Below are 12336 nucleotides of genomic sequence, written 5' to 3'. Positions count from 1 at the left end.
GGATTGGAACACAACAAAAGAATCAGTGTGTCTACTAGCAAACAGCTCACACGCAACAAGTTGGGAATGGCACAAGAAGTTGAATCATTTAAACTTCAAGACAATCAACAAGCTAGCAAGAAACAAACTCGTTGAAGGTCTACCCGATATTGTCTACAAGAAAGATCAAATATGTGATGCTTGCCAAAGAGGAAAGCAAATCAAGTCATCTTTAAAATCCAAAGTTCAAGAATCTATAACAAGACCGCTGAGTCTACCACACATGGATCTATTCGGTCCAGTAGACCCTGCAAGTCTAAGTGGTAAGAAATATACACTAGTTGTTGTTGATGATTTTTCCAGGTACACATGGACGAGATTTCTCAAAAAGAAAAACGAAGTCGAGCAAAAGCTGCCAGAACTACTCAAGCTGCTACAAAACGAGAAAGACTTGAAAATTGCAAAAATCCGAACTGATCGAGGAACAGAGTTCGTGAATCAAGTAATTAAAGTCTACTGCAATTCTCAAGGAATTCTACATCAATTATCTGCCGCACGTACACTGCAACAAAATGGTGTAGCCGAAAGAAGAAATAGAACGCTAAAAGAAGCCGCACGAGTGATGATTACGTCAGCCGAGCTACCTAAAAGATATTGGGCTGAAGCAATCAACACCGCTTGCTATACGCAAAATCGAAGCTTGATACACAAGTCTTACAATAAGACTCCGTACGAATTATTGAAAGGGAGAAAACCTAAACTTAATTATTTTCATACTTTTGGCATCAAATGTTTTATTCTTAATAATGGTAAAACATATCTAAAGACTTTTGATGAGCGTGCAGATGAAGGAATATTTTTAGGATATTCATCTACCAGCAAAGCATTCAGAGTATTGAACAAGAAATCAATGGTGGTAGAAGAATCAATTCATGTTACATTTGATGAAGCTCATAAGAAGAAAACCCAGACCAACAAAAATGATCAGGAAAGTTGTCAAGTTGAAAAATCATTTAATGATACTGACATATCTTTCAAAGATCAAATTATACAGGGTATGGAGCAATTGGACATTGATTGTGAAGGACACGTGGAAGTCAATGAAGATCCCCACGTGGAAAATCAAAATTCTCAAGTTGAAACACAAGTTGGAGAACAATCTGATTAGCAAAATGTGTCTACCTCCAACTTACCTACTGAGCAAGGAAACGTGGAAAGCCCATGCAATCTACAACCTGACTTGAGATGGCTCAAAAATCACCCTCCAGAGCTAGTGATTGGAGATCCACGAGAAGGAGTAAAAACATGGTCCTCAAATATACATGCTTTATTTTCTTGTTTTCTTTCTCAGGTGGAGCCCACAAGCATTGAAGAAGCTCTAAGTGATCCAGATTGGATTAATGTAATGCAAGAAGAGCTTGATCAATTTAAAAGAAGTGACTAAGGGAATTAGTTCCAAGACCTGAAAATTACAATGTAATTGGAACAAAATGGGTCTTTCGGAATAAAGCAAATGAGGATGGAATTGTCATACGAAATAAAGCGCGTTTAGTGGCAAAAGGATATTCACAAGAAGAAGGCATAGATTTCGATGAAACGTTTGCACCCGTTGCAAGACTGGAAGCCATCAGAATATCTCTAGCATATACCACGTACAAGAATTTCACTGTCTATCAAATGGACGTGAAAAGTGCATTTTTGAACAGCTTACTTGAAGAGGAAGTCTACGTTGAACAACCTCCTGGTTTCGAGGTAAAAGGTGATATTAATAAGGTCTACAGATTAAAGAAGGCGTTATATGGGTTAAAACAAGCACCAAGAGCTTGGTACGACACTCTATCAACGTTCCTAATTAACTGTGGTTTTACAAAAGGCCTTGTTGATAAAACCTTGTTTAGAATTCAAGAAAATGATCACATTTTATTGGTACAAATTTATGTTGATGATATTATATTTGGTAGTACTAATAAAACATTATGTGAGAAATTTTCCAAGCTAATGCAGAATAAGTTCGAGATGAGCATGATGGGAGAGTTAAACTACTTTCTTGGTTTACAAGTAAAGCAACTCAATGAAGGAATATTCATCAATCAGGCCAAATACACGAAAGATCTAATAAAGAAATTCGGTCAAGATGGAAAATCCTCAATCAAGATCCCGATGAGCACATCTTTAAGATTGGATAAAGATGATAAAGGCAAGGACGTTGACGAAACAAAATATCGAGGAATGATTGGATCATTACTATACCTCACTGCAAGCCGACCAGATATATCTTATTCAGTGGGAGTATGTGCCAGGTTCCAGTCAAAGGCAAAAGAAAGTCATTTTCTTGATACCAAGAAAATCATCCGATACCTAAAAGGAACAGTAAATGTGGGATTATGGTATCCCAAAGAAGGTAATTTTACACTAACTGGTTTCTCAGATGCAGATTTTGCAGGATGTAAAATCGATCGAAAAAGTACCTCAGGGACATGCCAGTTCTTAGGGGGAAGATTGGGATCATGGTTCAGCAAAAAGCAAAACTCCATAGCCACGAGTACAGCCGAAGCTGAATATATAGCTGCTGGGAGTTGTTGCGCGCAAATTCTTTGGATGAAACAACAGCTGAAAGATTATGGCGTGAATTGTGAAAATGTCAACATACTGTGTGACAATACAAGTGCCGTAGCTATAACACACAATCCCGTGTTACATTCAAGAACAAAACACATTGACGTGAGACATCATTTTATCCGGGATCATGTTGAAAAGAAGGAATTATCAATCGAATACATCCCGACTGAGAATCAATTAGCTGATATTCTCACAAAGCCTCTGTGTGAATCAAGATTTTCGAAATTAAGACACGAGATGGGCATGATTGAATTGAGCTAAGTTTCTAAACTCTATTTAAATTAAAAGCTCAATTTTTTTTTTATCTGAAAAATTCGTTACTATCTGATTTATTTAAATCTCTTTTGTGCCTATGTGTCTCACATGCAAATTTGTCACATCCTATATACTTAAGTCTACATTAAATGTTGAAAAAGCATATATTGCATGCATGTCTACCCGTGTATCTATCTATTTACTTCTTACACAAATAAAAATTATTAAGTTTTACACAATCTTACCATTTAAGAGTGACAAGATAGTATGATGATGGTTTTTATCTTAAATGAGAACACCTTTTTATGGTAGTTGTATATAATAAATTGTCTAAAAAGAATCAATTCTTTTTCTTTCTTCCAACTACATAAAAACGTGTATATATATACATGGTTGCAATAGGCGCTAGGCGCTAGTTGGGCGGTAGAGTAGCGCCTAGTGCCTAGACGGCCTAGGCGGGGCCTAAGCGGTCGCCTAGGCGGCTAACTGAAAAAATGAAAAACAGTGAACGTGTGTAGGTACATATATGTCATATTATACATACATACATACATATATATATATATATATATATATATATATATATATGTGTGTGTGTGTGTGTGTGTGTGTGTGTGTGTGTGTGTGTTAGCAAGGTCGAGTCGGCCGGGTTAACTCGGCTAACTCGACAGAAATTGACGAGTTAACTTAGCATAATCGGCCGAGTTAGGCGCTAGGCGGCCGAATTAGGCGCTAGGCGGCCAGTCTCCTAGGCAGGAGCCTAGGGGGGGAATCGCCACGGCCTAAGGGCGCCTAGCGCCTAGGCGCAAATTACTCGGTGCCTAGGCGGGATTTTTGCAACCCTGTATATATATATACATGCACATATTATTTTCGGAACAGATTTAGTGCTCTATGAATTTTATTTCAGGTAAAATCAGTCCGAGTATCTAAATTTTTGGCGCCACATCAGCAGACAAATTGGATGGAGAATATATAACCTAAACTAACTATCAGTTAGGTCAAAGGTTGGAAGCTATTGGAATATAAAAAAATACCCCTCACTTATTAAAAGTCAACATTTAAGTTGTGAGGATATTTGTGTAAAGACACCTCCCTTTCACCCAACAGGTTGGAAGAGCCACCATTACACTCAAAACTCTCAAAATCTTTTCACCTTCCATAGCCGAAACACTCAATCTTCATCTGTTTCAAAATCTTCAATCCCTCAATCTCTAAAAATACCAAGCACATTATGGCTACCATTGGAAATTCAAGCTCTCAACCAAATGAAGAACACTCTCAACAACTCAATCTCTCGAAGCTAGCAGTTGGAATCAAGGCCGGAGGAAGTTTTAACCCTCAAGGATTTCTAAAAGAAGCCGAGAACTCTCATCTTGCACAAAGAATCATCCATGCACTTCAACAAAGTAATCTCATGAGGTTATGTTCTTATCCATACTCAGGATTTTATGATGAAGATGTAGCAGATTTTTATATGAATGCCAAGCTTGTTGGATGGACCATTGAGTCCACCGTGAATGGAACTCTCATCACCATTGATGAACAAGAGTTGCACACAACCTTTGGATTGCCTATATCTAGTCCAGAACCACCACTGTTGGACTTAGATGTTCACACATATGATCACACGGAAATTTGGACAGAAATTCGGAATGAGAATGCTTCTCTCGAACCAAATCTTTCCGGTCAAAAATCTGATTTGAAGCATGAATATGAGATGCTAGTTAGAATTCGCTATAAATGTGTATTGTGCAAATTGAATAGTATGGAGGATATATCACCCGTGAGAATTGGATATTTGCATGCTGTGATGAATGGAGTTAGGGGTGACTGGAGTAAACTCATTTTAAGCCGGATTGCACATTTTGTGAAAGGTGCGAAAATTAGGAATGGAAAGTTCAACCGCATCCTAGGGTTCGGTTTGCTTATTGGTGAAATTATAAAAATGAAAGGGTTACCAATGAGATCAAGAAAGCCTTTTGGAAGTAACCGGATACTGTTTAAGGATCATGAGGAATCAACTGATTTGAGCTCCAAGAGAAAAAGGAAACCGAGAGGCATTCCTGCTAGGAAAAGGCCAGTTGTAGAAATTCTTGGTTTATCCTCTCAACCCTCAACTCAATCCCATGAAAACCCTACCTCAAGCCAAAATCCAAACACAAGCCAAAATTCTACCTCAAGCCAAAATCCAAATACAAGCCAAAATCCAAACACAAGCCAAAATCCTACCATAAGCCAAAATCCAACCATAAGTCACAATCCCAATACAAGCCAAAGCTTCATAAATCCTTTTTCCCAAATTGCCGAATTGGAAACAATGTTGAATGAGGAGATTCATCAAGTTGATGGACTTGATTTGGTGTTGGTGAGTGAATACCGAAGAGTCCTAAATTGGAGAAAATGGAGACTTGGTTCCTATCAAGATTTGATGACAAAAGGACCGAGTATGCAAAAAGAAGAATTATTCTCCTTGAATTGGATTGGTAATTTTGATGTTGGCCATGCAACTTTGATGTCTACGGTGAATGGAATATTTGTGAATAAATTGAAAGCTAAGTTGGCCGAAGCTACTGTTGATGTCACAGTCCAGAGAGATATGCCTACCGAAGATGACTTCCTAATTGATATTGATGAATTTGTCACAAGAAATGTAGAAGAAGAAAATGTCACATGTGGTGAACATTTAATGGACAGTGGTTTATATGATGTGAGTGTTTTGAATTTCACTGAAATAAGTCAAGATCAAAACGCCATGCAAGCTAGCCAACACACGGAGGAAATTCAATCCATTCATGCAGAAAGTGGACAAGGTAACATGCACGTGTTACACACACCGGAAAGAGAAGGATATCAAGTGGAAAATCAAGCACAATCTCACATGCTTGAAGTCAATTCTGCTCAAGAAGGAGCAAGGTGTGTTCCCACAACCCGAGAAGAGCAAGACATTGATGGCACAACCTCAAAAGAAAAATTGGAAAATCTGGAGAAAGTTGTACTAAACCTTGTTGACCGAATGGAAAGCATGTTTCAAGGCATCTACACTCATGTGGATCATGTTGTCAATACTCAAGGTGGAAAATTTGAAACATCTTTTGATGAAAATCGGAGGAGTCAACAACATTTGATCGACACCCACCAAGCACTTGAGAGACAAGTTGGAGGATTGAATGCAAATGTCAAGGGGAAACTCAATGAGTTCTATATCCAACTCTCTCAAATCCTCAAGAATTCTGGAAAGGCAAATGAAGCAATTGCCGTGAGTCAAAGCCAAGGAATTCTCAATGTTGTTCATCAACATGAGAAGCAGATTAGTGATGTCCACACGGATCTCATCTCCGTCAACACCAAAGTGGGCTGCCTTCGGGGATCATATGAAAATATTTCCGAATCTATTTCATCTCTTAGTGAATCGGTTCATACACTCCTTAATTACGCCAAAAAGGGGGAAGAGAGATTCAGTCATTTGGAAGGCATGCTTGAGATGATGATGACTGCCATGGCCACCCGGAATGTTGGTACAAGCAGTAGTAGAGGTGGAGGAGGCAGATCTGCTGGCAGAAATATTGTTAGAAGAGGAGGATTAGGCATGCTTGAGATGATGATGACTGCCATGGCCACCCGGAATGTTGGTACAAGTAGTAGTAGAGGTGGAGGAGGCAGATCTGCTTGCAGAAATATTGCTAGAAGAGGAGGATTAGAATATTGGTTCGGTGGTGGTGAAGCTGGCAGTCCAGGAGGATCAAGCAGCGCAAATACCACTAACCGTTCTTTTCGTGACATTGTTTGTGCAGGAGGAAATATTGAACAAATTAATTGGTACAACCGTGCAGCTCTCTATTTGGAATCCACACCAAGAGATGGTAGAGTTGAAATGCCAAAGTTGGCGACTTTGAATGATCTACCAAAGGGTATGAAGAAGAGTGGTCCAAGTGATCAAAATTTGTGGGTTTCAAACGAGAATTTCAGAAGAATCCAAAGCTATGCTAGAGCTTTGATGATCATGGTTCTAAAGGACTATATCAAGGTCAATGATGCCGAGCTACAAAATGGAAGAAGCCTAGAAGAATGCATCATATGGTATGAAGAAGGTATACTGCCCGGGAACAACATCATTGAAGCATTCAAAATTATTCAGTTGGGCAGGTATGCAACAATTATGCCATTAGTGACAATTTCATTGATGTTCAAAATTATATAAATCATGTGCTTAAAGAGAGGAGAAACAAAGTCATTAGATGATTTGTATGATTGTCACACTTGTTTTTGTATGGTCCACGGGAACATGAACCCATGAACAATTTGGAACAAGTTGGAATGATTCGAAATTTCTGTTTATGATGCTATTAAGTTTTCCTTGTTATTTATTGTTATTTTATTTGTCTTGAAAGGTAACATTTTTAGCTTAGATTGTATCAAATCGCATAAATTGGAAAAATGCAAAAATTCATTATTATTAAAATCCAAAAATGCGAATAGGAATTTTAGTTGCTAAAAATACCTTTCTTAGAGTCAAAATCAAATGTTAAACTCGTCTTGGCTATGTCCAAGTTAATAAAATCTTTTGAAAAATAATTGTTTTTAAAAGACAAGCCAAATGACTGAGTATAGGTTTTGGCGTCATCAAAAAGGGGGAAAATTGATAGGAATATTTTTTGTAAGTTTTGATGAAGCCAAATGTACTTTAGATCCCCTTAGATTTTAGGTCTTTGAGTACAAGCATCATAAATCAGAATAGCGAATCAAAAGGAATCTACCATAGGAAGAACAAAATTAATTTGAGAAATTAATTTTGGTCCTACAAGTATTCATCCAAGAAAGAAGCATAAAGGAATGGCGTTGCAAAGAATGATTGGATGAGCCTAACGGCGAAATGGTAGAAGTCCTTGCTTAAAACGATCACACCCGAGATTGATTCCCCCCAAGGACTTATTTTTTACTAGTCAAATTTTCGGACAAGCACAATGTCCAAAAGAGCACGATGTTCACCAAGGAGCACAATGCTATCAAAAGAGCACAATGTATTAAAAAGAGCACGATGTGTGCTAAAGAGCACAATGTTCAAAAGGAGCACAATGTGAACAAGCACGATGTGTCCAAAAGAGCACAATGTGACCAAATCAGAAAAGCACAATGTTCAAGTCAAAGGAGCACAATGTTCTACAAGAGCACAATGTGAACAAGCACGATGTGTCCAAAAGAGCACAATGTGACCAAATCAGAAAAGCACAATGTTCAAGTCAAAGGAGCACGATGTTCAAAGTCAAAGGAGCACAATGTGGCAAAGAAGCAAGATGATCAGAAATTGAATCAATTCGAAGGAATTTATTCCAAGTCTACCCACATGCCACAAGAATCCAAAATTGCCTGAAAGACATTTGATCAGAACGGAAAAATATTTATGAAGACATGAATATAAAAACTTATCCTAGAAATAAATTCTATCAGATGAATTTATTTCAAAGATACGTTGGATATTCAATATGACAACAAAATAATATTTTGAACAAATCAATTGGAGATAAGATATTATTTTGTCAGGCAAGTTGACAATCAAATCAAAATTGAAGACCTACTATTGTCAACAATATCAGGCTATGAAGATTCAAATTTCAAATATCAAATTATCCCACTCCAACGGATATATTTGATTGCCTATAAAAAGCCATGAAGACTTGAAGACAAAAAAGGGTGTGTGGAGCAGAGGTGAACAAGATAGACACGAGATAGAAGTGCAATACACACGAAAATACAAAAAGTGCAAGTGCTCAAATATTCTTAGAGACTTAGTCTGAATAGTCTCAAATCTAGTTGGAGAGAGATACAATTACCTTTGTATTTGTAATTGTAAAAAGAGTATAGCTGTGTGCAAAATACTCTAGTGAGTGTAGCTGTGTGCAAAACACTCGTAGTTGCTAAGTGTAGCTGTGTGCAAGACATTTAGTTGGCGTTGAGTATAGCTGTGTGCGAAATACTCGGAGTTGAGTGTAGCTGTGTGCGAGACACTCGGAGTTGGGTGTAGCTGTGTGCAAGACATCCGGAAGAAGTGCTTGTGTAGCGCTTATTCACTATTGTAACTGTGTGTGGAAAAATAGTGAATTTCTCCTAGACGCGGAAGGAGAAAAGTGGACTAGGAAGATTACGCCACTTCCGAACCACTATAAATTACCTCTCTCATTTACATACCGCACTTACATAATTTGCTCTATCTATCTATCTTATCCGACTAACCCGTTTACTATTCACAATCAATCTTAATCGTTCGGCTTTAGTGTGTTTTCACGTATGCATGTGATTCAAACTTCTCAAGCTTAAATATTGAACTATTCTAAGCAAGTTTGACGTGTTGTATGTAACATTCATCACACGGTCGACGTGATACGATATTTATTTACAATCTTGAATATTGTTATTATATATTGAGTGAACCATCTCCTTTATATATTCAAGATCCCTCTGTCACTTTATTCATCTTACATGCGTATTTAATTCATTAATAGAGCATAACTCTTTACATACTACCTTTTCCGCTGTGCAGTTTAAACTTACTCTATTTACTTGCTACTTAGAGTTGAAGTTACCAAAGAGTTATTTAAATTGTGAAAACGTTTAGAAAGTCTATTCACCCCCCCTCCCCCCCCTCTAGACTTTCTACCACCCTATCGGGACCAACACCCCTATTTATACACCTAGGAGTCCTAATTAGGGTCTAGTATTATAGACATGCTAATTCTATTCCTTCTAGGGTTAGGGGTTGGGTTTTAGGGGTGAGGGCCCACGGACTATGGTGGGCCTTTTCTAAGTTAATTATTGTAATTTAGTTCTTTCTTCGGATATTTGATTAAATGATTAATTGGTTTTAGGGGTCGTAACACGGGGTGTTACATAGTAAGCGGACCCCGGACCCTCAACGAAGGTTACACCAGTGCCGCCAATCTCTATCGAATCCAATTACTACAACGTGGGGTACAAGATCAGATTCGAAAGAGGAACACAGGAGGAGGAGCACCGCCAACAAAAAGAACAAGAACCGATACCAACACAAGGCCAAGCAACCCAACTGGACAAATACCACCCCCAAGAAACAACGAAACCAATACAGGGGGCTTCCCTTGCCCGAAATGCCACCAAAGCCATAGAGGCAAGGACTGCATGGGGAACCCCTTGCGATGCTTCAACTGTGGGAAAGAATGGCACAAGGCCTTCCACTGCATGCAACCCTCAAGCTCACGCCCCACGACCATGGGCCAACACGGAGGCACGAGCAATCAAGGGAATTACGGTGCCCCCGGAAAAGTATTCATCATGAGCCGCACGCAAGCCGAACTCAGGGACGAGGGCCATCCCAACGAAGAAAACATGACCCCGGAAGACGAGGATCATGCAAATCCACCAGAAGGAAGCCAAGAAGATGAGTTCTGCTTAGGATAAGCTAAGGAACCACCTGTAACCGCCCTCATAATAAAAACTACTTGTTTAGCTTAGCCACTTCGAAATTATTATAAATAAAATCAAAATAAATTAGCATAAGTAGAGGAAACTAGACAACAACAAACCACAAGGAGGACCAATCAAACTCCCCACCACTAGACTAGAAGACAAAAGACGGAAAAAGACAAGGAAAAATAGTGTTGCCAATGAGAATGAAACCTTGGACCTCCCACTTACAAATTAAAGCCCTAACCACTAAGCTATAAGTGTTTCTTAAAACCTCAATGGAACACTCCCTTCTTAAACCCCCACAAATCCCTAAAAAAAACCCCAAAACCCCCAAATAAAAAACCCTTCTTCTTCCCCCTTCTCCCTCCACACTCTCTATCCCTCCCTTTCTCTCACCCCGCCGCCGCACCAAACACTACCACACAAAGGCCGTCCCACCAACCGCCACCACCAGCCGAGCCGTCAACAGCCACCCCGGCGTCACCCACTGTGCACCATCGTCACCACACCGGAAGCAGCCCGCGATGCCACCACCGCCCGTCGCTCGCCCGGACGCCGCCCACTGCCACCGCACGCCGCTGCCAACCCCGGCACCGCCCAGGGCCGCCGCTACCTCGACGAGCCACGCCGCACCGCTGCCCCTCGCTGCCGCCGGAAAACTCGCATTGCCGGAGAAGTCGCACCACCGGAACCCTTGTCGGAATCCCGCCGGAAAACGTCACCTAGAAACAACAAATTCAAAAATGCCAAAAAAGCCCCTCGGAGTCCGCACCCCGGATTGGAACAACGCCGACTACACCGTTATCAGAGGTAAAGCCATAGAACCCGATCAATTCTATCCGGAATTGATCGACATGCTCAACTACCAAGGGCTTTTGGACACGTATCTCACCATTAAAGGGGAAACGTACCCCGAGTTGGTGAAAGAGTTCTATCAACACTTGGTGGCCGTCAAACGAGGTGATAAACTAGAAATCACCACTAAGGTCCGAGGCAAGGAAATCATACTTTCCGAAGGCCGTTTGGCCAAACTCTTAAGACTGACCACCACGGGTGTGTCAGACTACGACCGGAAGGGATGGATTGGTACCCAAAACATGGGATACAAGGACTACCTCGGGTACCTACTCGGGAGAGAAGAAGGTTTCACCTCGGCCACCCGGCCAAACAGGAAATGGCTAACCGCGGAGCAAAAGATATTGGTCATGATTGTAACTGATAGCCTGTTGCCTACAAATAACAAAAGCAAGGATGTAGGAAGTTTGGAGTGTACATTTGCTTACCTCCTGAAATACAAAATCAAGTTCAATCCACCGGCACCCGCACGAACAGAAGAAAACCCAAGGGGCTAAAATGAAGAATCCGTCAACGAGCGCATCCTCGCACAGCTCACCCGGCAAAACCAAATCATGGACGAAGGGTTCTCGTCCCTAATCCGTGCAACACGTGCTTTAGACCAAAAGGTGGCAACTATCGAGGCCATGTTAGGTACTCACGGGGCGTCCATTTGATAAACGGTGAAATCTTTGTGTGCGGCGTAGGCTAGGAAAATTTTGATTGCTTCAAGTCGGGCCACCGGTGCAAAAGTTTCATTAAAATCTATTCCTTCTTCTTGAGAGTATCCTTTTGCAACGAGTCTTGCTTTATTCCTAACAATCACGCCTTCTTTGTTTGCTTTGTTCTGGAAGACCCATTTGGTTCTTACAACATTGTGGTTCGCCGGTCTTGGAACAAGTTCCCAAACATCATTTCTTTTGAATTGATCGAGCTCCTCTTGCATAGCATTTATCCAATCCGGATCATTGAGAGCTTCGTCAATTTCTTTTTGTTCAATCTGAGATAGATAACACGTGAACAATGCTTCCATGGTAGACGATCTTGTTTTCACGCCTTCATGGATATTCCCAATAATTAATTCTGGAGGGTGATTTTTGAGCCATCTTAAATCTGGTTCAAATGGGTGCATGGTACTGGGTGGATCCATTTGTTGTGTACTGGGAGAATTGGTTCGAATTTCCACATTTAATTCATTTTGTAATTGAC

Source organism: Ipomoea nil, unplaced genomic scaffold, assembly GCF_001879475.1.
Source record: "Ipomoea nil cultivar Tokyo-kokei standard unplaced genomic scaffold, Asagao_1.1 scaffold0455, whole genome shotgun sequence".
In the NCBI taxonomy this organism is placed as follows: Eukaryota; Viridiplantae; Streptophyta; class Magnoliopsida; order Solanales; family Convolvulaceae; genus Ipomoea; species Ipomoea nil.
This window is presented reverse-complemented; position numbering follows the sequence as displayed.